Below are 26,428 nucleotides of genomic sequence, written 5' to 3'. Positions count from 1 at the left end.
AATTTCCGCTATGTGCAGAGCTGCCGAAATCAGCCGAACACTTCGCTATATTCGACTTATGGCCCGAGTACATTGCAGAGTTTGCATTGTTACAAAAGCAAAAGCATTTTGGTTGGACTCTAAATCTAAACCAGGCAATCGATCATCCACCAGAATCCGCCAGCCCTGATGTGAACTCAACACGAGCTGAACTCAAAATCGCGATTTAATTCAGCCTCTTGAATCAATTGTCACCTGGAGCCATTACAAATTTGGCACATGTTTAGCTGTGAATAGCCTCCTTCAAACAGCCATAGAGACAAGCAGAACAGGTAGGCACGTCGCAGGTGGAATTTGAGGCAGAGAAAGTGTGAGGTGATACATTTTTACAGACGGAAGTAGGAGAAAATATGGACCGAATGGCAAAATACTAAGGAGCATACAAAAGATTTCTGTGCAGATTCTTGAAGGTGGCCAGACATTATTGAGAGTGTATTTAAAACACATATAGGGTGGAATATTCTGCTTTCCCTGGTGGGAAGCTTGCAGGCGGGAAGGGAATTTAGTTAGGCAGAGTGGCGCCTTAACTGAACCCTGCTGCCTTCCTGCTTCTGCCAGATATCTGGTTAATTAAGAATTAAAGTCCAGCACCTCCCCTGACTGCCAATTGAGGCCTGTAATTGGCCAATTCAAGGCCTCATCCTGCCGTCACTGGTTTTAATCCAGCTGCAGGTGGACCTGTCACCGTGCGACCAACCACGTGGCCAGCCCTTCCCTGCTCAAAGCTCACCACCAGCCAGATGGTTCCACCCATAGCATTAGTACCTGAACCGGTGGTTGCAGGTGTAAAAGTCAGGTGAAGTTTCTCCACCTTCGTTATCACTCCGTTGGTGGTGTACCTTCATAGTCTGGCCAAGTTGCACCTCTTGGGTAGCTGAGAGGAAAATAACACAGGGCTAATGTTTTGGTGCAGGGATCCTGGGAAAGTAAGAGACACTTGTGAGATACTTGCTTATACCATCCGCAGCTTGTAAATCAGAAGATAGTGTGGGATGAGGGGCAAATGGAATTATTGAGGAGGTGGATTTGGTATAAGGATACTGTTATCGTCGATGGTTTAACCCTGTCACTGGCCATGGCCTCAGCAATATAAATCCCTATAATAGTCCAGCAGAGTCTCCTTCATGCAGGCAAATACATGCCTGTCTCTCTAAAGTTAGCTCCTGCGCTTCTGGCTGTGCACATTTGTTCTGCAAAAGAGAAGGTAGTATGTCTGTGATTATAATTCAATCTGTATGGCTGATGTGGCGCTTATCATTGGGGCTTATCATGCCCAAGTTGTGAGATGTGATTGTGTGAGACTTGCAGCTGTGCTAAGTGTGTGAGAGTGAGTTGAAGTTGCACGTTAGGTATGCGTTTTGATTGATGGAAATTGTTGGTAAGTGACTGGTGAGGAGGTGGTGATTCTAGTGCCAGAGGCTAGGGGTGCAGTTGCCAGACTATGGCATGTCAAGATGTATTTACTGATCTTGACCATGCAGGTTGCAGGTGAGAGCACTGAACTGCATGTGACGTTGGATCCAGATCCTTGAGGCTTCGCTTCTGGCATTGACTGCCACAGCTATCTGCTCCCTCTGCCTTTTGAGCGTGTAACTAGAGGGTCCCCAGACCCCCCCCCCCCAACCCCCCCACAGCATCTCCACAACTTTCCACCTGCTCTTGCAGAGCAGCGTTCCAATACCTTGGAACCTGCTCTCTCCCGTTCTCTACTGTTTCCCAGGTCAGAGTCACGACTTGCACAAGTGACAGCTCCAGCTGCAACTAGAGCGCACTCTCTCGTTAAGAGGTGCGGGCTAGCTATCAGCAGGTAAGAGTGGCTTTAAATGGTGCCAGGAATTTATAAATTTGGGCCCCCTGCTGATTCAAACAGCCGCTGGATGACACAATTAGCACCAGCTGAATGCAGCAACCATTCAAACAAACAGGAAACACAGATCTGGTGCACTGCCTGCATTACATTGAACAGGCGACGCATAATCGTGTATTCTGACCCCTATGCCCACTTCTGGGGCTATCCAATTTAGGCCCCTTTCTGTTTTGTGGTGATGAGTTGTGCTTCAGAAGCAACGTTGCGCCAAGTTAGGATTTCCAGAGAACATCCTGTTTAAAAGCACAAAGAATTGTACTTGCTAAGTTTTATTTCCCACTTTTAGATTGAAAGAACAAACTCTATTATACAATCAAAACAGAACGCATCACTGCACCGGAACAGAACCGTGGTAGGAAAATCTATTTTTATGTTTTTGTTGGCAGGTATATTATGTGCACACTTCTGCATGATTTTCCTTCAGACATTGGCATTTCAATCTTCTAATCCGCTGTTTCTTTCCTCGCATCTCTCTCACGCAAACACTTCCTCATCTATTAAATCAGTTTGTTGTCTACTTTAATAACTCATAGGGGATTGTTTAAGCATGTCTTGAGCTTTATTCCAAAATATTAACTCATGTTGGATGGCTCTATTCAATCTCAGACACATCATTATGTCTTGGTAGGTCGCACATGCCAGCAGAGATGGCTATTTATTCTGATCAAATTGAACAGGGTAAGTAGGTCTTCCCCAAATGAGATACACAAGGTCCCTGACTCAATTATGTAACATGGCCATTTCCAGCAAGGCTCCATGTCATAAGCCCGAGGAAATCGGGGAGCTAAACTACTTTTTCTCAGAATTTAGTCTCAGCACGTGGTTAGCACTGCTGGCTCACGGCGCTGAGGACTGTTGCTAACTTTTGGTTGGCTCTTAATTTGGCTCTGTTTAATCACGCTTGCTCAAGAGTCGCCAGGTATCTTTCGACACCGCCACAAGGTTCAGAACCGAATACTGATCAATGACTCGATACACCAGTTAGTAAGTTCAAAAGCAATGCTCATTTATTTACACAGTCAAATCTACTCATGCATAAACTCTACAAACTAAACTACCACTATTACTAAAGCCTATACTTAGCTTCGGGTGCCCACTTAGTCAGAGGAACAATGGCCGTTGCTCGGTTCTGAGGCTGCTGGGTTGAGCTGTTTACACGGTAGCAACTAGGAGCGTCTATCTCGTAGCGTGCGTTGACTTGGGACTTACTTGGTCTGGTGCAGCTGTTAGGCTGGTCTCTCTCTTCGGTGAGAGCCAAAGCCAAAGGAGGGCGTTCTCCCTTGGGGGATACCTTTTATACTAAAAAGGGCTTTGCGCGCTTTTGGGTGGGCCTTGAACTTGGCCTCAACTAATTGGATCTTTCCCAATCATCTGTATCGATTTTCCTCCAATAGAAGGGTGGTTCCCTGATCGCTGGGCGTGTCCTGGTGACTGTCAGTCTGCTTTGTCTTAGCTTCTTCTGGCACCGGGGAGTCTGCCTTAACATTGTGTATCTAAATGTTTCACTTTTGTCCCCGGAGATGGCTCATTAGTATGTAGATTGGTGGTTTCTGTCCTGTCTGAGAGTTTAAGCTACTAATCAACAGACAGAGCTTGCACCTGCTTGTTTCTTATCATTATCCAATTTTCCCTGCATTCTTTGCGGGTGTCCATTTTGTAATCGGGACGTGGCCATCCCAGATGGCTACAGGACCCATGTTCGATCTTGGCTCCGGGTCACTGTCCGTGTGGAGTTTGCACGTTCTCCCCGTGTCAGCATGGGTTTCCTCCGAGTGCTCCGGTTTCCTCCCACAAGTCCCAAAAGACGTGCTGTTAGGTAATTTGGACATTCTGAATTCTACCTCCATGTACCGGAAGAGGCGCCGGAATGTGGAGATTAGGGGTTTTTCACAGTGACTTTGGTGCAGCGTTAATGTAAGCCTACTTGTGACAATAAAGGTTATTATTATTAAAGATAACATTACAGTCACAATATTAAGAGACTAAATTCTTTTTTCCTTTTTTTTTAAAGTAAGGGCCAATTAGCATGGCCAGTCCACCTACCCTGCACATCTTTGGGTTGTGGGCAGGACCCTGGTGCTGTGAAGCAACAGTGCTACCCACTGTGCAACCGTGAATTCTTACACAGAAGAATAGGCATTCATTTGCAATTCTATTACGCATTGATCAAACCTTTCTTCTTGAGCTTGAATCCTGGTTTTAAGCACATGTCTTTTGGAGGTAATATTTTTGAGCTGTAAAATATTCTTCAAACTTGCCTATTACCATCTTCAAAATGCTGCTTTTGGGTTTTTTCTGTGTACTGATGACATTTCTGCTTCGTCTCGAGGAGAATTAAAGCTTCCATACCTATCCATTTCTTACACAATCGAAAGGATTTGTTGTCTGTATTAACAACAGGACCCCAGAGCCCTTTAGGTAGAAAGCTTAAAGCTTTTTTCCAAAATGCCAATTTTTCTTTTACATCAGTTCCATCTCCAGCCAGTTAGCTGATGGCTCTACTCAACTCAACTTTATAGATATTGCCATCATTCTTTCCTGTATAAAGAACTTCCTGCCTCTCAAATCGCCGATTTTAAAGCTTTGTCTTTGTTTCAAAGATGCCTTCACACATGCACTTAGTTTATCTAATCTGACCTGCATCTTCCAGCTTAATTTCACACCAAACATCCTTCGTACCTCTGACTCCAGGTAATGTTCATGGTAGTCAGGAAGCACAGGATAGAACTGGAGCCAAATCTTTATACAATAATAGATTTTACTTATAGAGACACACGTTACAGTTATATACCGTTCATAAACACCCAAAGTTTCAATCCGTTCCTATACAAAACTGTTTTGATTCAACCAGAAGATTGTGGATAGCAAGGAGTTAAGTATCCCTATTGAAGGAGACTCTACTAATTTACTGTAGCAAAAAAAACCTTAAAGCATGTTTAGTTAATCAGATCAAAGTGACATCCTGGTTGATGATCCACTCCAGCCCTCTGGTGCCCACCAATCTATATATAAGCACAGGTGAGTCCCCAGTTAATATATAAGCACAGGTGAGTCCCCAGTTAATGCCCAACGTCTAAATACAATTAAAATCCAAATTAACACACAATTAGCCCTTCATCTTTTCACATCAGGTCCCAGGTGGATTTACAACCATAATACCCTACTTTTCGGAACTCTCTCCAACAACCACTTTATTAATGACCTGTCTTTCGTCATTTAAAGATAACTTTTAAAATGTATTTTTTATTAACCAGCCTTTCTCACAATATATTCTCCCTTCACTTTTTCTTTGTTTTCTATTAAAATGCCTTTCTACATATGGGGCTGTGCTATACGAATAGAAGTTACTTCTTGTCTCCTTAAAAAATAAATGTCTGGTAATGATTTTATCCTTGAAGTTTTTTTTGAAAATAATGTCATCATGACTTAGAAACAAAATTTAAATCAGCAAAGTACTGTGTGTCAGATAATTAGCAGAGAATTCTTAATAGCTTCACATGGCATGCTTCTGTCAGGAGCTAACCTATTTATAGTAAATGAGTCGACAGCAGCATAAAAATAGAGGAATGTCATGTGAATACATTAAACATTAATTTACTCAGTTATTTCAGCCAATTTCTGGGCTTACGTTTTTAAAATATCGATAGCAAAATTGCCTTTTTCTGAAGCATGTCTTTTAGTCGAGTTGTGAGTTTCTGGCAGTCTAAGACAATATTGCCAACTCCAAAGAGAAATCTATTTTTATACGTTCTGGAATACAGATTCATTTTAAAATTCCGGAGGAAACTCTCCTTTCCCTTATGCTTCTAAGTGTATTTTTATTTCTTTTTCTTTTGTTTAGCTCCATGCACCACTTCCAGTTAAGACCATCAGACAGATCGTCTATCTCATATTGATACCAATTACAATCTGAATGGAGTCACTGTAAGTGGTCCTCCATGCCCCTCTGTAGAAGTGGCATACAACTGAGATAAGGTAGTCTTTAGGGATTGCTTTATGATCAAGAGTGCCGTTAAAAATTTGGATGCACACGGACTTTGTCCATCAGAAGTGGCCATATTTCCAATCATGTTTCCAGCAGCAAAGGGGTCACTCATCGCAGTGTAAATGTATCCTACAGTGTGTGACAGTGTGTACAATGGACGTATACTGTGCTTGATTGGTTAAGCCTAGGCGTGGGCTCAGAAGTAAACAAAGTTGTAGAAAGAGCTGGATGATGGAATAGACATTTTAAAAATTAAATTTAGAGTACCCAATTATTTTTTGTTCCAATTAAGGGGCAATTTAGCGTGGCCAATCCACCTAAGCTGCACATCTTTTGGGGCAAAACCCACGCAAACACGGGGTGAATGTGCGAACTCCACACGGACAGTGACCCAGGGCCGGGATTCGAACCCAGGTCCTCAGCGCCGTAGGCAGAAGTGCTAACCACTGTGCCATGTACCGCCCCTGGAATATTCGACACACACATAGAAACTGTGTCATTTTGGCATTGTTCTGAAATATACAAACTGTACATCACAGTGTGTGGAAAACTGGATTTGGAACCCAGTTCTCATTAAGGAGGAGCAATATTATGATGCTCCAACTCACCATGTCGCCTGTTGCTATGAGCTGACGTCATCCTTCAAGGGAGATTGATTTAACTTGAGGAAATCCCCATTTTACCATTAATTAATCTAGCTCAATTTTGAAAATATCTCCTTGAATGTGGTCACCGCTGGTAGCATTTCTGAGCAGCTCCTTGCAAAAAATAAACATTAGGCAAAGTACTAACAACACAAATCTAGATGCTTCTGGGAAGCTGGACAAACAGTGCCTCCTATGGAGGAACTCTGCGAAGTACTTTAAAACTATCACTCCCTTTTGAGATTTTAGTAAGATGTTATACCTTTCAGAAGCAGACTCAAGGGAAAATATATTACAAAGCTCCATCCTGTTGGTGCAATGGGTTAAATTTTTTTGATTTATTACTGTCACATGTATTAGTATACAGTGAATTAGTATGCAGTATTAGTATACAGTGAATTAGTATGCAGTATTAGTATACAGTGAATTAGTATGCAGTATTAGTATACAGTGAATTTTCTAAGCACATTGAGATTCTAGGATAATCCGTCAAATTATGCATTTCAGTTTAATCGCTCTTTCTGTGTATTAGCAGAGTAAAGTGAAGTCAAGCACACGGACAAAGCTGTTGGTACGTAAAACAGCCTGCTTCTTTAAATTATCTTTTCCGAAAGTCAATATTAATTTGAAAATCACACACGAACACAATCGGCGCAATTCTCCCAAAGGGAACAAAGTCCCATAGCGAGTGCGTTTAGCTGCGTGTTTCCCGGTGCTCGCAGTGCCAAGAAACACATGGCTATTCAACGTGACTCACGTTGGGCGGCACGGTGGCACAGTGGTTAGCACTGCTGCCTCACGGCGCCGAAGATCCGGGTTCGATCCCAGTCCCGGGTCACAGTCCGTGTAGAGTTTGTACATTCTCCCCGTGTCTGCGTGGGTCTCACCCCCACAACCCAAAGATGTGCAGGGGAGGCGGACTGGCCACGCTAAATTGCCCCTTAATTGGAAAAAAGAATTGGGTACTCCAAATCTTTAAAAAGAAATGTGACTCGCATTAAGATGATCGGCCTGAATGGGGAATGCACGGCCAAGGCCGCATACGGCCCTGTTTTGTACAGTGGGGAGCTCTGCCCGCCGAGAGGTCTCCAAGACCCCCAGAATGATCCCCGGCCTCCCCGCCAGCCTGGATGCATTATGGGAAGGTCCCCGGCTCTCCCCAACCTCCCTCCCTCACACCCCTGAAACACCCACGTCGGGCAATCCTGGCCTGATCGCTCGCTTGCACAAAATATGCCAGCGGGGTATCTTGGCAGTGCCAACCTGCCAGTGCCCATGCCATCTGCCAGTGCCACCTGGGTACCTTGACAGTGCCAGGCATTGGATCTTGTGAGGCGCGGCGAGACGGGTAGATCCTGGGAGCGGGAACTCCTGGCTTTCATCGGCCACGCTGAGCTGCTTTGTGGGCACAGTGTGGCTGTCGGATCGCACCCACTATTTACAATAATGACTACTCCAAACCAGACTAGAATCAATAGCCCTGAGTGCTCCATGGTGTAATATATTATGAATGGTTATCCAATTTCTTTGAACTTTCTTCAACTGCTATTTTAGAAGAACCAACAGCCTAAAATAAATGGGTTCAAAATAACAGAGAAAGTAGTTTGAAACTGTGTGTTTCTTAGCTAATATCCTGCAGTGCCAATCGATGGTATTATGATTTTGATTTGAAAAGCGCCGCATCAGCCCTATTGATAGTCTCATGGTGTTATCCAATACTTGGTTGTGATCGTTTTCACTTAACAAAGGTTTGTAGGGTTACAAGCCTGGAAATTATACAGCCTACGAAAAGGGGTGTAGAACCTCAGAGTCATACAAGAGCACTTGATTTTCGGCCCTTTCACTTGACTGGGGCCTTGGTGAGACCAGGTCTGGAGTACTGCGTAAACTTTTGTTCTTCTCAGTTGAAAAAATTATATTTTTGCATTTGAAGCAGTTCAGAGAAGGTTCACCAGACTCGTTCCTGTGGTGAGGGGCTTACCTGATGAAGAAAAGGTGAATAGGTTGGACCTATACCTATTGGAGTTCAGAAGAATGAGGGGTAATCTTATTGAAACACCTAGGATGCAATCTAACCAAATTGCAACAGAGTCCTGTGATGAGCGTGTTTAGTTGGGTGTTTAGCACTGCCAGCCTGGCATCCTGACAGTGCCCATTCAGCCGGCAATGCCGCCTGGGCACCTTGGCAGTGTCAGAGTGCCCAGTTGGCAGTGCTAGGGTGCCACCCTGCCCAGAGGACAACCACCTGGGGGCCTCAGATCCCCTGGGAGACCACCCTCAAGTGCCACTTGTGCGGACCAGCACTGAACGGTTCTTGCCTGAGGTCTCCGAGGCGAAATGGTTAGATCCAAGGGCCTCGGTAGATCAGGCGAGTGCATATCAGAGTGAGACAGCTAGTCTCCGATTTAGTCTCAGATTTGCCAGATAGTGCTCCGCTCACAATAGGCAGGATTCAGATCATGGCGATGAAGGACCTCATGGATCTACTGGCCACCCCGCTGTTTGGGCGCACCACGGCCGGTAGATCACGGCCATAAGTTAATGAGGGACTTCACAGGTAGGATAACAGGAGGATGTTTCCTCTCGTCAGGGAGACTAGGACTAGCGGACACGGAATAAGACTGAGTTGAAGAGAATTCTTTACTCTCAAAGGGTCGTTAGTCTGTTGAATTCTCTTCTGCAGAGAGCAGTGGAGCTGGGTCACTGAATATGGTCAAGGCTGAGTTAGACAGATTTTGATGGACACAGGGTGCGATTTGCCGATCTCGTCGGGACAAACTGGTGACGCGACAAGGCCGGTGAATCTCACAAGAGGCCTCTCGCGAGATTCGCAACACTCGAAATGTCTCGCGAGATTCAACTGACTCTTGCCCTCACTAAGTGTGATCCAGATTAGCATATTTAAGTGAGCCATGTGGTGGGGTCACTGAGGGGCGGGGGTCGAGTCGAAAGATCAGGGCAACCGTTAAAAATGACGCCCTGATCCACGAGGGCTCTTCCACGAGGATGCAAGTGTGGCCCCGGTGGGGCGTTCCCCAACAAGGCCAAAATAAAAATGGCAAAGTGCCATTGAATAGCGGGGCATTTCTCGGAGTTGCAGGAGCTGAGAAACATCCCACTGAACGCGCCCGAAATAGGACTCTGACTTTGTCCCGCTGAATCGCGCCCAAAGAGTCAACGGTTATGGGAGGCAGACAGGAAAGTGGGGTTGAGTTCACAAGCAGATCAGGCTTAAATGGTCAACTCTGACCTATGCTCCTCTGTATGTATTTTAAATAGATTAGCACCTTCATTAAAATAGCAGAGAGTGGAATTTCACACAAAGTGATTGCACTGCATGGTTTGAAGATCTTAGTGATTACGAGAGTATTGAATTATAATAATCTTTATTGTCACATGTGGACTCACTGCAATGAAGTTACTGTGAAAAGCCCCTAGTCGCCACACTCCGGTGCCTGTTCGGGTACGCAGAGGGATAATTCAGAATGCCCAATTCACCTAACAGCACGTCTTTCGGGACTTGTGGGAGGAAACTGGAGCACCCGGAGGAAACCCACGCAGACACGGGGAGAACGTGCAGACTCCGCACAGACCGTGACGCAAGCCGGGAATCAAACCTGGGACCCTGCCGCTGTGAAGCTACAGTGCGAACCACTGTACTACCGTGCCGCCTCTGTTTATTGATCACCCATCTGATTGTCCGAATTAAACAGGCAGATCCAAAAAAGTCGGCGGGGGGCGGGAAGGGCCTGTTTACTTCTGCAGCGAGGTCGGTGACTTGGGGGCATAGATTCAAAGTGATCGGTAGGAAGATTAGAGGGGGGGATGAGGCAAACCTTTTTCACCCAGTGGGTCGTGGGAAGTCAGGAACTCTCTGCCTGAGGGTCATAGAGGCAGAAACCCTCAACATTTACAAGGGAGGGCAGCACGGCGGCGCAGTGGGTTAGCACTGCTGCCTCACGGCACCGAGGTCCCAGGTTCAATCCCGGCTCTGGGTCACTGTCCGTGTGGAGTTTGCACATTCTCCCCATGTTTGCGTGGGTTTCGCCCCCACAACCCAAAGATGTGCAGGTTAGGTGGATTGAACATGCTAAATTGCCCCTTAATTGGACAAAATGAATTGGGTACTCTAAATTTCTTTTAAAACTCATTTAAAAGGTGCCTGGGTATGCCCCTCAAGTGCTATAATCTGCAGGGTTATGGACCAAATGCTAGAAAGTGAGATTTGACTTGTTAAGGAAGGCTACCCTTAAACAAGATGGGCCAAAAGGCCTATTTCTGTATCGTAAACTTTCTACAATTCAATAATTTTATGATTTTTATGAACCATGAAGGCTCCAGGAGTGGCTGGGTCGAGGAAGGCGCCATCTAGAGTTCACAAATGGTTATTCTGCTGTGTTTCTTTTCCTTCCCCAACCAGCTCTGAGGAACACAGCATGGTCCTGAGATTACCCCATGGGATACTAATCACCCAGGCTCATTTTCTGGTGCATGCGCTGCGCTGCAAGTGCCAATTCAAGACATATATCCCATAATGAAAATAATTCAATCACTAATAGGTGAGATCTCCTACTTCAACTTGCCCGCAGTGTATTTAGGGAAATTGTTCGCTGCATTGCCGATGTTCTTTCGGTTGATTAATGTTAATGGAAAGACAGCCACAGGCTGGATTTGCACACATTCCCGACATGTGCTCCCAGCAAGTGCTGGAGCAGAAAATCGCTCCTTCTGGATGTAATTTCTGTGATTAGCAACTATCTCGGAAAATGTGTCTTCATTTCACAGGTAACGTCCTTTCCCCATTTCTATTAGGTTTGTGAAATCCTACGGAAAACAAAAGCATTAAATTTTACCAGGGAATCATATAATAACCTTCAGGAGAGTTTCAGAAACCTACGCGTAAACACAGACGCTATCTTGGTATGTATGCCGAACTCAGCCATCAAGTCAGTGCAATTACTCAGTGAAATGTAGCTTTTTGGTTCAATGCAATAACAGTCACAGTAATAACTTTCATGTTTCTAATTACATTTGGGTATTAGAAGGTGGCACGGTGCGCAGTGGATAGCACTGCTGCCTCACAGCGCTGAGGACCCGGGTTCGATCCCGGCTGTGAGTCACGGTCCATGTGGAGTTTGCACATTCTCCCCGTTTCTGCATGGGTTTCACCCCCACAACCCAATGATGTACAAGGTAGGTGGACTGGCCACGCTAAATTGCCCCTTAAATGGAAAAATAATTGGGTACTCTAAATTTATAAAAAGAAAATTTGCGTCAAGAATTATGTACAGTTGGGCCATGAAAGACCAGACCAGATAAGACTGGCTGACTATGACAAAGGTGGTTTGGGATTTTTTTTTGAATCAAACTGTCCCATTTGTAAGCATTTGTAAGGGGCTGGTTTTAGCACAGTGGGCTAAATAGCTGGCTGGCAATGCAGAACAATGCCAGCAGTGTGGGTTTAATTCCCGTACCAGCCTCCCAGAACAGGCGCCAGAATGTGGCAACTAGGAGCTTTTCACAGTAACTTAATTGAAGCCTACTTGTGACAATAAGGGATTATTATTTTTCTGAGCTCCATGTAAATAATTTGCTGGTAATTTTCCACTGGGTTCATCTAATTGTCCAATTGGGTTCCTGCAATTTCTGATGTACATTTCTGTAATTTCTGAGGGCGGCACGGGGGGCACAGCGGTTAGCACTGCTGCCTCACAGCGCCAGGGACCCGGGTTCAATTCCAGCCTTGGGTGGCTGTCTGTGTGGAGTTTGCACTTTTTCCCCGTGTCTGCGTGGGTTTCCTCCGGCTGCTCTGGTTTCTTCCCTTAGTCAAAAGATGTGCAGGTTAGGTGGACTGGTCGTGCCAATATTGCCCCTTCGTGCCCAGGGATGTGCAGGTGTGGTTACAAGGATCGGGTGGGCGGGGCAGTGGATCCGGGTGGAGTCCTCTTTCAGATGGGCCGAATGGCCTTCTTCTGCGTTGTCGGAATTCTCTGATTCTCTGATTCGATGATACATTGGCTCCTGGTATTTTCAAATCCCTCGTGGCCTCTACCTCTCCCTATTTCTGTAATCACCCCTAGCCTCACATCCCTCTGAAATATCTGTGCTGCTGCAATTCCTCCCCACTCCTCGCTGCCTCTCTACTTCAATTTCCTCTTTTAAGATACTATTCAAAACCTCTCTCATTGACCAAGCTTTACGTGGCTTGGTGTTGTGTAATCCCCACTGAAGTGTCTTGGGATGTTTTATTACATTAAAAGCAATATACAAATATACGTTGTTGCCGCTGTTGTTCTGCTAAACAAGTGGGAGAACTCTCATGCAACTTTGACTCCTAAGTTAAACATAACCCAGGACTAATGTCTGAGAACACACCCCTGATACAAAGGCTCCTTCACGGAATGGAAAACAGTGTTTTGGCACAAGTACAAGGTGCAACTTTACCAAAGTAGTGGTTTCGGTATAGCTGAATTTACATAGAAGTCATCCTCACTTAAGCAAATTCTTTACATGTAAAATTTGTTTCTAGCCCCGTATTTGGTTGCTTGTGTGGATTAATAATACAGCCATCCTTTTGTAGTTTTGATTGGTGCCTCTCAATCAATACAAAAAATAATAGTATGAAAACAGAGGTGACATAAATTACAGTAAAGGATACGAGGCTGGATTGTCCGCACCCCAACACCGAAATCGCGGCCGGAGCCAGGGTGGAGAATCCATTTTGGCGCACAAAATCAGGACCGGCGCCAGTTCCCCGACTCCGGGCCCTGAAGAGCGGCGTACTCAGCGCCGCATATCCCCTACCTGCTGGAAGCCCACCCCGCCATTCTCCACCTCTGACTGGCCAAAGTCCCGATGGTGTGGAACTAACCTGGTCCTGCCGGTCGGGATACTCGCATGGCAGCTGCGGACTCAGTCCGTGGCCGCCCTGGTCGGGGGCAGGCCGATCGGGGGGCGGGGGGGGGGTGCCTTATACGCGGCTGGGAAATGTTTGTGCGGGTGGTCAGGGTCGGCTGCGTGGCCGATCAGGGGGTACTATGTTTAAGATCCAGCTCCGCGGTCTGAGTCCGCCATGGAGCACGTCGCGGCCGCTGGTGGCCTCCACCGTGCGGCCTCCGACCCGAACGTGCGGGGGTCCGTATCTGCAGCAAAAGGGCTGCTAGATCCACGCTGGTTCCCTGCTAGCCCCCTGCAGGGCTAGGAATACGTGGTCCTTTCACGCCAGTTTTTCTGGTGTGAAAGTCCACAGTTTTTATGACGGCGTGGGGACATAGTCCCAAAAACAGAGAATCCAGCCCATGAACTATATTATTAGGAATGGAAAATATTGGAGTGTTACCTTGCATTGCAATATTTAAATATCCATGTGAAATTTTTTGGCTTGTGTTGTTTGCAACCTTGATTCCTAATTGGCCCTGAGCTGAGCTCTCGTCACAAATTTTTGGCATCACAAAAACCACTTGACCACTTAAGTTCACCTCTATAACATTTCCTGCCTCCAAAAAATCTCAGCCCATTTGCTGCTGAAGACCCCATTCTTTGTCACCTCAGACTCGCCTATTTCAATCCTCTATTGACCATCCTCATAACCTCCACCCTCCACCAGTGAGATTATCCAAAATTCTGCCTGTATTTATCACTGAGCCGTTGCTGTGGTGCATTGAAAATTGCAATGGACATTTGTTCTCTTGATGCTACCATATACATTTGTACCAGCAGGAGGAGTCTGCAACAAGAAAAATAAGAGAAAGGAAACCATTGTTTGCTCATGCAGCAATAGATTCTCTGCTGTTTTGTTCCAAGAGCTTCATAGACCTCATTGGCTCCCGATCCCTCAGTGCCGCCAATTTAAAATTCTAATCCACAAGACCTCAGTTACATGGATAGATTGGAAAAGTTGGGATTGTTTTCCTTGGTTGAGAGGAGATTTGATGAAGTTATTCCAAAACATTATGGGTCTGGACAGAGTAAATAAGGAAAAATGTTTCCATTAGTGGAAGGATCAAGAACAATGGTTCTTGTATAGTTTTCTTAAAGAGGTGGCAAGGTGGCACAGTGGTTAGCACTGCTGCCTCACAGTCCCAGGGTCCCGTGTTCAATTCCGGCCTTGGGTGACTGTCTCTGTGGAGTTTGTATGTTCTCCCCGTGTCTGCGTGGGTTTCCTCCGGGTGCTCCGGTTTCCTCCCATAAGTCCAAAGATGTGAAGGTCAGGTGGATTAGCCACGCAAAATTGCCCTTAGTTAGGTTAGGTGGAGTTACTGGGTTACGGGTATGGGATGGGGGAGTGAGCCTAGGTAGGGCGCTCTTTCAGAAGGTCGGTGCAGGCTCGATGGGCCCTTCTGCACTGTAAGAATTCTATGTTCGAAATGGGCACAAACTTAAGATGATTGGCGGACGAAGCGACGGTGACATTAGGAAAACCTTGTTCACGCATCGAATGGTTTGGATCTGGAAACCACTGCCTGAGATTGTGGTGGAGGCAAGTTCAGTTGAGGCATTCAAGAAGGAATTGAATTGTTATCTGAAAAGGAAGAATGTGAAGGGCTATAGGGTGAAGACTGGGGTGTGGCACTTGATAAATTGCTCCCACAGTGAGCCAGCCGGAACACAACTTGCCGAATGGCTTCCGTCTTTGCTGTAACAATTCTGTGATCTTGTTAAATCCTTTTCTTGAACTTGTTCCTTCACATCTCTGCAACCTCCTCCAACTCTGCACAGAACTCTACCTTCCTCTAGCCTTGACTTCTTGTCTACCTACTCAACCCATTCCACTTTAGCCCACCTTTGTAGATCTTGCCATCAGCCATCCAGGGCCCATGCTCATCAATTTCCTCCCAGCACCCCAAAGTTCTTTCCTCTCCACTAAGATCCTTTGTAAGACCCACATTTATGGCCAAGCTTTTGGTCATCCCATCCAAGATCGCATTGTTTTTATTTCAGCATTCATTTATGCCTGATTACATTTCTGTGGAACATCTCAGCATTATTTCCGAACTAAAAATGTTATATAAATGCTAGATGTTATTTTAGTGGAAATATTAATTGATTTTAAATCAAACACTCAGGAGTGTTATGGACCAGGGTTTAGAGAACCCCAAAGTGTATCATGGAGTTCACCTGACCCACAACTTTTAATAGATTGTGGTATGGGGAGCACACCGCCCACTCTACAGGTGTGGTACAGCAGAAATGGAAAAGTATTTTTTAAAGCAAAACAATGTTTATTCTATGAACTCAAGTTGACCTTTTTAAAGCATACAGTGAACATCTTAGCAACCATTAATTCAAATACAACCCCCAAAGAATACAACACTTTAGGCTTTCCTTTTAACATCCATAAGACTTAAAAACACCTTTCAACAGAAGCACATTAGGCTTACATTCACTACTGAGAACATTTATAATTCTGAATTCACCAAATGATCCAGAGATAGTCTTTTGATGGCAGAGAGAACAGCAGTATATCTGCTTGGTCTGGCTTCAGCTCCAACACTGAAAACGAAACTAAAACACACCCTGCAGCCTGCTCAAAACGAAAGTAAAAAGCTGACAGACAGCCCAGCTCCACCCCCTCTCTGACATCACTGCAGTGGTAAACACCCATTTCTTAAAGGTGCTCTCACTACAGATATTTATACACACACTAATTTATAAACACCCATTTCTTAAAGGTACTCTCACATGACAGGAGGAAGTCCTGCCTCAGAGAGTTGCTGGCCAATGTGATTGGCCGGCAACTCTGTAGTCCCAGCAGCACCACCAGGAGCAATGGCCACTGCCGGGACTACAGGCAGACCCAGTTTCTAAGAGCCAGGAGCCCAGAACAGGTAAGTGTGGGAGACTCATGTAGGGGACCAGAGAGGAAACCCTGCTGGAGGGAATGGGATGGCTAGGAGTTGGGGGGTCAGGTTGGAAAGGTCAGAGTGGGGGAACACCCAGCGGGGAGAGGTGGATAGCAAAAAGGGGTCTCGTGAGGGAGGCCCTCTGCATTTTCTGCCCGAGTCCTGCCCGAGGCCTGAGCAGAGTAACCTGACTGGTTTCCTTGTCCTTCGATGACCTCCTCCCATCGGCCTCAAAATTGCAGCCAGGCAGAAAGCAGCTCTTTAGTGGCTTCTGCTGTACCAAGGACATCCTGAACTGTGGAATGTGTTATCTTTTGTAAGAGATCGTGAACCAAATCCCTATCTGCCCTCTCAGGTGGGCATAAATATGGCACTATTTTAGAAAGAACAGGGGAGTTCGGGGTGTGGCTTAACTACCCCGTGGGTCTTCTGGAATACGAGCTCCCCCGATAAGGGAGCAGGGACCTTAACAATCTCTGGTCATGTATAAATAGAGTCAGCCAGTAAGGCACCAACTAGAAAAGACCCAGTAGGGAACTACTGGAGCTGTTTATAATAATAATTGTAAAATAAAGTAAGTTTTTGTATTGGCCTACTCGTTGCGGACTCTTCGTTGCCCTTACAAAACTGGCGACGAGGGTAAAACTGGATAGCTATCGACGCTGCTGAGCCACCTCCGCTTACCTCTCAGATACAGGAGGGAAATTTGCTTTCACCATGCCTCTTTTCGGATGTTTGGACATGTTTGGTGCCGGACTGGAAGATTGGAATCAGGATGCGTTACTTTTTCCGGGCCAACTATATCGCAGACAGCGACTGCCAGATAATCATCTTGCTAACTGCCTGTGGCGGGCATGCGTTCAATATGATACAGAGTTGTAAATATCCAGCGGCCCCAAACATTAAAACTTGTCATGAACCTGTGGCTTTAGTGGGGCAACATTTTAACCCGACCCCGTCCATTCGAGTACATCGGTACCATTTTAATACTGCCGAACGAACCCCGGGTGAGTCCGTCACCGGGTTTTCGTCCAGATTACGTAAAATTGCAGAATTCGGCGAATATGGTGCTGCTCTATCTGAAATGCTACCTGACCGCTTGGTTTGTGGCATTAACAATGCGACCTCCCAGAAGAAACTGCTAACCGAGCCTTCCCCGAGCTTGCAATAGGCCATCCAAATTACACTGTCCTGGGAAAGCGCAGAGTGAGGGGTGCAGGAGATACAGGGAATGGAAGTGAACACCCTAGGGGGCATGCCCTCCCATCAAGGGGGCCCTCCCCCAAACACCGCCTTGCCCTGGACCGAAATCCGTAAAGCCCAACCCAGTAGCCAAAGGAAGAACCTTTCCGACGGGGATCCAGGTCGCCGACCCCAGCATGAACGTAGGCTGCAAGTGAACCAAAGGTTGAGGTGCCCCAGTAGAGGCAGACGCCAGCCCACCTAGATGAGCCAGACTAGGAGGATGATTGCATGTAGTTGAATTGTGTGGCAGCCCCCCGAGTGACTCCCATTAAAGTTGCAATGATTTGGAGATGCCGGCGTTGGACTGGGGTGGGCACAGTAAGAAGTCTTACAACACCAGGTTAAAGTCCAACAGGTTTGTTCGAATCACTAGCTTTCGGAGCACTGCTCCTTCCTCAGGTGAATAAAGAGGTGGGTTCCACAAACACATGACTGGTGAATCTGGTGTTGCAAGACTTATTAAAGTTTCAGTGCAGGTAAATGGGCCCCTGCTCAATATGGAATTGGACACTGACATGGCGGTCTTTGTGACCGCATTGAACTGGGGATTCAGACATTGGATTTGACGGACACCCAGGACAGGTTGGCCACCTACACGGGAGAACTGTTAGATATTGCAGGTACCACTATCACCCCGGTGGTTTATGGGCACCAGTCAGTGCCCCCCCCCCCCGCTCATTGTGGTAAAGGGCCATGGGCCCAGCCTGTTGGGCTGTGACTGATTGCACCATCTGCAGTTGCACTGGTAGCACATCCTCCTGATAGGTTCCGGCAATTTGGACAAGGTGTTAGGAAAATCCCCCAAAGTGTTCCAACCCAGATTGGGGAAAATAAAAGGGGTTGTGGCCCGGGAGCCCCGGCACGTTATTTCCGGGCACGCCCGGTTCCTTCTGGAAAAGGTGGAGACAAAGCTCGGTCGGTTGGAGTCCTTGGGTATCATCAGGCCCATCCGGTTCACTGATTGGGCAATGCCAGTGGTACCGGTAATGAAGCCGGACAAATTGGTTTGTTTATCCAGGGACTACAAATTGACAGTAAACGCGACTTCTCGTCTGGACTGCTGCCCCATGTCCCGCAGAGAGGATCTCTGCGTGAAGCTTACGGGCGGGCTTTCATTCACAAAACTCGGTACGAGCCACGCGTACTTGTAGCTAGAGTTGGCTCCAGCCTCCCGCAGGTATGTCACCATCTATACACACAGGGGTCTGCACGAGTAAACGCAGCTGCATTTCACAGTCTCCTCCGCCTGTGCTATTTTTCAGTGCGTAATGGAGAACATCCTGCGAGGGCTACTACATGTGGCTGTTTATTTAGATGATAACCTGGTCACGGGAGCCTCTGAGCAAGAACACTGTGACAACCTGGAGTCTGCATTAAAGCGGTTCTCTGAGGCTGGTGTCTGCTTACGACAAGCGAAACGCGTATTTCATGCGACAGAACTGGTCTACCTCGGCTATCGGGTGGACTGCTTAGGTTTGCACCCCGTCGCAGAGAAGGTGTGCGCCATCAGTCGGCCCCCCACTTCGACAGACCCCTCAGAACTTGGCTCTTCCCTTCGTCTCGTTAACTATTATGGGAAGTTTCTCTTGAACCTTGTGACCACGTTGGTTCCCTTAAATCTTCTGAAGAAGCGTGGGGTTGGGGCCAGCCGCTGGAAAGTTATTCGGCCGGTGAAGAAGCAGTTGTCATCTTCTGGGTTACTGACCCATTACCATCCCGCAAAACCCTTGTTCATCGCATGTGACACTTTACCCTCTGGTTTTGGGGTCGTCCTGTCCCACCGGATGGAGAATCGAAGGGAGCGGCTAATCGCCTTTGCCTCCCGTAGGTTGGCCGTAGCGGAAAGGAAGTACGTGCAGATCGAGAAGGAAGGCCTGGCCGTGGACTTCGTAGTGAAATGTTTTCACCAATACGTCTACAGCCATCACTTCACACTCATTACGGATCATAAACATTCGCTTGGGTTTTTCAAGGAGGATAAGGCAGTTCTGCCCATTGCTTCTGCGCGAATCCAGCGCTGGGCCTTGTTATTAGCCGCCTACAAGTATCCTTTCGAACATAGTCCAGGGATGCAAATTGCAAATGCCAACACTCTGAGCCGGTTGCCTTTGCTGACTGACTCCCTTTGACCCCCTAGGCAGTCGCAACTCTGAATTTCATGGGCTCTTTACTTGTCACGACATCGCGGATCTGTGAATGGACCCACGGCATGTGGTCTTGTACAATGGAGAGCATCAACCTCAGGTGAGTTGAGGGCTTTTTCCTCCAAGCTGTCTGAGCTCAGTGTAGAGGATGGTATCCTGATATCTGGTAAGCGTGTAGTCGTCCCAGACAAAGGGCAGGCGTTGATCTCAAACAACCTCCACAACGGTCATCCAGGCGTGTCCAAGATGAAAATGCTGGCATGCAGTTATGTATGGTGGGCGGACCTCAACATGGACATTGTCTAGATGGCCCAACAATGCTCCCTTCGCCCATGGCCCTGCATCATTGAGAATGGCCAGGTCCGCCATGGGCGAGCTTGCATGCCGACAAGTTCGGTCCATTTGAGGAATCCATGTTCTTCTTGTTGATTGACACCCATTCAAAGTGCACAAGATGGCAGGAACCACGTTTCGGGCGACTGTTGGAAAGTTGCGTTCATCCTTGTGCACTCACGGCCTCCCTGAAGTACTTGTCAATGATAACGGCACTGCTTTCACAAGTGAGGAGTTCTCTTGGTTTCTGAAGGCAAATGGGGTACTGCCCCACACCTCCGGCTTCTAATGGGTTAGCGGAGCGAGCGGTGCAAACATTTAAAGGGGGCGTCACGATGTGCAGGATAGGTGGATTGGCCACGCTGAATTGCCACTTAGTTGTGCAGGTTATGTGGGGTTATGGGGATAGGGCGGGGGAGTGGCCCAATGTCAGTTGCTCTTTCAGAGGGTCGGTGCAGACTTGATGGGCCGAATGGCCTCCTTCTGCATCTTAGGAATTCTATGAATTCTAATTCTATGATAATTGTAAAATAAAGAAAGTTTTTGTTGAAACCTACACAGTGGGGATTCCTCGTTGCCGTTACAAAATCAACATTTATCCCTCAATCAACATCAGTAAAACTAATTATCTGCTCATTATCCCTTTATTGGCGCATGCAAATTAGCTGTCAGGTTTCACAACATTACAGCACTTCAAAGTACTTCCTTGTCTGTAAGTGCTTTAGAACATCCAGGAGTGCTTTTATCATGGGAGCCGGGAGTTTTACCCGGTGCGGCTACTTGCCCCTCACCGGTCGCAGGATCGGCTGGGGGCACCGCCGATTGTTTTGACGTAAAATGCCACAGATCCTCCACATTTAGGCTCAAAAACGGTGACTCCAGCCCTATGTTCTCCCACCGGAGATGAATTCCTTTGATTGGCACTTGGGCCGAGAGTGAGAATCCAGAGGCAATTCACTGTCCCTGTTATACAAATTTATGCATGAAGGGGCTTACTCGGGATTCCTTGCGAATCCCACTATCAGGCCGCCACTCTGAGCGGGTGGTCCGATAGCAAGGTCTGGCGGCTGGGCCGCCTGCACCCCGCTTTGCAATTCCCCGGCCCCCCCACCGGAGACCCCCATTACAGAGACCCTGACCAGAGATCCCTAACAGAAACCCCCATAAGTGTGACCCCCCCCCTCCCATTACAGAGACCCCTACCAGAAACCCCCATTATGGAGACACCAGAGATCGCCCATTACAGAGATCACTGCCTGGAAGCTGAAGAGCAGCCCGGTCAAAGACAATGAGCAAATCATTGCTTTAAAACTCACCTGTGCCCTATACCTTCTGGCTCAGGCAGAGGAAACAGCACCTGTAAATTCTGAGAGAGCAAAACCACATCACCTGGGTTTAAACCCCCTCAGACCTTTGATTTGCAAGGCTTTCATTCGCATCCATAGGAAATTAGTTTTACTGGGCTGAGATTGACAGCTTGCATGAGCCAGCTGACTGGATTGTTTAATTTTATTTCCCTTCACGCTTGAATGGATCTCAAGTAAATTGCTGTGAAACTAACCGCAATGTTCATAAACATCGAGCTATGATTCACAGCTCTTGGACCACCTCAAAAGCATTTAAGTACTTTCTACAGAGGAAAAGAGGGACTGGATCAGGGTTTAGGTTCCTTAATCAGCTCAAAAAGCACGATACATCGCACCTAGGGTAAACTTCAATTAGTTAACTCAATTCTTCTCAATAATTTCTGCGCTTGGTTTACGTCCTCCATAACCCTAGTTGAGATGCTTATTAACCATTTCTTTTTCATACTACTTTATAGCAAACCAATTAAACTCAAAGTCCACTCACGGAAATTCTAACTACTGTGGCAAAAATATTGCATAATACCTTTGAGGATGTCTTCAAATTGTGCGTGGACAAAATATGACATATTCAAATTCTCTGTTCACAGGGGAAATGTTGCAAATTGAAAGTGCAAATCCACAGAAGGCCGTCACTCAGGAAACTTAAAGAAATGTTGGGCCACTTAAAATTATTCTGGCAACAGTTAACAAAGAGCGCAGGATGATAGAAATCTCTCCAATGATAATACAGACTGCTGTTGGGAAAATGTCTTAAAAATGAATCTCCAGCTCCCCATCAAGCCAGGCTTCGCTGAACTTATTGAAAACTATTGTTTCCCTTCACAAGGATCCTTACAGGAAGCTTGAGCGGAGACATTGAACTGGTAAGGAGCTGCAGCAGATGCAAAATTGGGCGTCAAAATCCACTCAACAAATAAACAATGGAAGCCAAGAGGGATGGAAACATCATTGTTGCTTGCCAGCTGGCAAATCTCACTGCATTAAAGCTCTCCGACAGGAAAATAATTGACCTTAAATTTATTGACGACTGACAATGTACAGCCCTGTGAAAAGTGTAACATAAAAATCTTTTTTTACTTTTTCAACTCTTAGTTTCATTAATCAACATTTCCAGAATGAAGATGATCTATTTTGCAGTTGGGTAAGCCCTTTCAGCCAGGGTGTCGGCTTTTAGAAAATCATAGATCATCATAGAATTTACAGTGCAGAAGGAGGCCATTCGGCCCATCGAGTCTGCACCGGCTCTTGGAAAGAGCACCCTACCCAAGGTCCACACCTCCACCCTATCCCCATAACCCAGTAACCCCACCCAACACTAAGGGCAATTTTGGACACTAAGGGCAATTTATCATGGCCAATCCACCTAACCTGCACATCTTTGGACTGTGGGAGGAAACCGAAGCACCCGGAGGAAACCCACGCACACACGGGGAGGATGTGCAGACTCCGCACAGACAGTGACCCAAGCTGGAATCGAACCTGGGACCCTGGAGCTGTGAAGCAATTGTGCTATCCACAAGGCTACCGTGCTGCCCCAAATGGAGGAGAAAGATTTATACACGCTAATTTCCCTCTGCTTTGTGCCAAGGTATGCTTATTTCCTGGATGTAGGAACAAAGGGGCAGAGACACATTTCAATCGTCTGTGTATCTATAGAGGGCACAAAAATTGTATACAAATTGGGAAGGAGCAACATCAAAAGGCTTGTCGCCTCATTTGTCTCGGTCTCTACTTACTAGACACGCTGGCAAAGATTCACCAGGAATAAGTACAGTTTTACTGCTTGGGCCCAATCCTCTCAGGGTATGAGTGAAGCAAAACATAAATGGGAAGTACAAAAAGGTTTTTTCTCTTATTCAGGACCAACAGGATGTCAAATATAGAAACAGAAAACGCCGGACCATCTCAGCATGTCTGACAGCATCTGTGGAGAGAGAACGGAACTAACGTTTCGAGTCTGGATGACTCTCTGTCAAAGCTGACAAAGCTTTGACAAACAGTCATCCAGACTCGAAACATTAGCTCTCTACTCTCTCCACAGATGCTGTCAGACCTGCTGAGATTGTCTCGCGTTTTCTGTTTTTGTTTCAGAATCCAGCATCCCCAGTAATTTGCTTTTATCTTAGGATGGCAAATATCATAGTTGGATGAAATACGGTAGGTAGAAGTAGGCGGTGCAGAAACTTGAGAATCCAGAAGACTAGTGAGAGTTCCATACAGCCATATAATCCCTACAGTGCAGAAGAAGGCCATTTGGCCCATCGAGTCTGCACCAAACCTCCACAAGAGCTCCCGACCCAGGCCCATTCCCCCACCCTATTCCTGTAACCCCACCTGACCTTTGGACACTGAGTGCAATTTAGCATGGCCAATCCACCTAACCTGCACATCTTTGGGCTGTGGGAGGAAACCCACGCAGACACAGGGAGAATGCAGACACACAGAGAGACGCAGTCACAGGGAGAACATACCCTTAATGCATCCCTTCGCTTAAGAAGGTTAAACGTATTTTCCAGGAAAAGATAGCATCAGTCATTTGCTTTGTGAAGGAATGAACAGCAGGCGGACTCAGTGAATGGTGTGTCTGTGGCACTTTAGGAGTGTCACATGGCATGCAAACGTAAAGCCTTGTGATCTTGAGGGTAACAGGAAGAGCAGTTCTGGTCTTTGGCATTGGCTGCAAGTCAGACTGCAGCAGCTGGTGCAGCACAGTCATGGAGTGGAACGCTCTGCAGCAGGCCCTCCTGGAGGTTACAGAGCAGCTGCCTGGACATGGCTTTCTGGCAACAGATCTGGGGGGGGGGGGGCGGGAGAGAGGTGTTGCTGAAGTGGGGGTATGGTCTCCCCGTGACTGCGTTCTCCCCGTGTCTGCATTCTCCCTGTGTCTGCGTGGGTTTCCTCCGGGTGCTCCAGTTCCCGGCCACAGCCTGAATGGACTTTGGGGCCCACCCATCTGCCAGCCTTCAGATGCAGCCAAACATTTGGAGAGTGGTTGTCACCATCCTGGGGTGCCCTCTCCCTCACTTACGTGCCATGGCGTCCTACTGCCGCTGCTCCCAAGCAGAAAGGTCTCCTCTGGGACCTCCAGCTTCGAGGGCCCACCGCCATTCTTAATTCGACAGTGAGTCCATGCTCTGGCATTAACTAATTAGGGAAAGATCCACAAGTAAGTGATTGTTCCCCGGACAATTTGGGTGTTTGACTCCTCCATCTGAGCCTTATGGTGGGGTACTTAAGTTCAAAGGGAACATCCTACCAGAGTGTCTGCAGTGAAGCAGAGGACAAAGACAGGTTTTATCTGACCCATCCAGGTGCCCACACAGCACTGCAGATTCATCAAACCTGCCTTGAGATCTTTTTGATCATTTTATATTAATATGGGGCCTGTTTACGCCAGTGGTATGTCCTCAGTGAAATGACCGTCTCACAAAATGGAGCTGTAGTCAATCAATAGTACAGCTAATTTTAGAGAGTATGCCCAATGTGGGGCCAGGTCAAATGCTGTCACAAAATCAGAACTAAAGTCCACACTTCAATGCAGATTAGCGCAAATATGTGTGCGTGAGTAAGTACCTCCCCATGGAGAAAACCTATTGACAAGGTCCATAGCCCTCAGCTTTGCTGCCTGGAACAAAAATCACACGATTGATGTCACTGCATCGAACAGCATGAGTTCACTCATCATAAACAAAATCACTGCCAATTTCAGACAGAAAACCAATGTACAGTATAATCCGTACATCTAATACACAAAGGATCCTGGCTAGCTCTCAGTGTGTGACATGATATAATTCTAAATGAGAGGCTGAGGTGATAGCCTAGACTCTGAAGACAGAGCTCAAGTGATTTGCTAGTTATAAACTCCCCCAATTATATTGTTCCCCTGTTATTAACTGACTGCTATCGAGCCTTATTTATTCCAGAAAGGTCAGTGCATTTTCTATGAAGTTACAGTGGTTGTTATCAGGTGTTGCACACATACGATTAGCGTTGGTAGACGGTAACATACAAGTGATGGTAGGGTTACAGTACCACTGTCGTTCATTCCACAGTCACTATTGCCAATTCAATATTCTAACCCGTTCGGTATATTAGGCTGACTTTCAGTCAACCTCAGGATGAAATGATAAGGATCATCATTCTTCCATCCAGCTCACATCTATTTTCCAATTCGGATACTTCTTGGAACGATTTACATAACTTGGGAGGTTTCACACCAATTCCTACGTTAACTTCACTTTGGATAATGTTTAGCTGTTGTTCCTGCTTCAGAACTTAAAACTGTTCAAATGTTGGGAAGAAATTACTGCTCTCTGTCACTTCTATCCCACGTCTGTCTAATACATTCAAATAATTGGGCAGTGCTTTCAAATGGCCTTTCTGATGGGTAGCTGAGAACACAGTTGCAATGTTTAAGTACGGAGGTGTTAACGTAGCTTGCCCCTTTGAAGTAATGGTCAAGAACTCACTTAGCACAGTGGTTAGCACTGTTGCTCCACAGCGCCAGGATCCCGGGTTCGATTCCCGGCTTGGGGCACTGTCTGTGCGGAGTCTGCACGTTCTCCCCGTGTCTGCGTGGGTTTCCTCCGGGTGCTCCGGTTTCCTCCCACAAGTCCCGAAAGAAGTGCTTGTTAGGTGAATTGGACATTCTGAATTCTCCTTCAGTGTACCCGAACAGGCACCGGAGTGTGGCAACTAGGGGACTTTCAGTTACTTCATTGCAGTGTTAATGTAAGCCTACTTGTGACAATAATAAAGATTATGATTATTATTATTACTTTGAGGTAGTCTTTTAAACAGCGGCAGTAAATTCTTGTACATTTCTGATTCTTTCGTCGCTGGCAAGGCAAACATATTTTTGTCCATCTCTAATTGCCCATCAAAGGATGGTGAAGAGCCTCCTTCCTGAACCCCTGCAGTCCATCTGGTGCACATCAGCCACAGTGCTGAGAGGAAGCGTGT

At 46.6% G+C, this 26,428-nt stretch overlaps 1 long non-coding RNA gene across 1 annotated transcript; it reads left to right on the top strand.

Moving 5' to 3' along the window:
• The first annotated feature begins 11,354 nt into the window (after positions 1-11,354).
• LOC140394776 (uncharacterized) lies at positions 11,355-22,551 on the top strand. The gene is made up of 2 exons (XR_011935997.1): positions 11,355-11,455; positions 22,054-22,551. It is a non-coding gene; the product is annotated as an uncharacterized lncRNA (long non-coding RNA).
• Positions 22,552-26,428: the final 3,877 nt, after the last annotated feature.

Source organism: Scyliorhinus torazame, chromosome 18 (genome assembly GCF_047496885.1).
Source record: "Scyliorhinus torazame isolate Kashiwa2021f chromosome 18, sScyTor2.1, whole genome shotgun sequence".
NCBI classification, from domain to species: Eukaryota; Metazoa; Chordata; class Chondrichthyes; order Carcharhiniformes; family Scyliorhinidae; genus Scyliorhinus; species Scyliorhinus torazame.
Note: the sequence above shows the minus strand (reverse complement) of the source record. Positions and strands in the feature narration are given on the sequence as shown.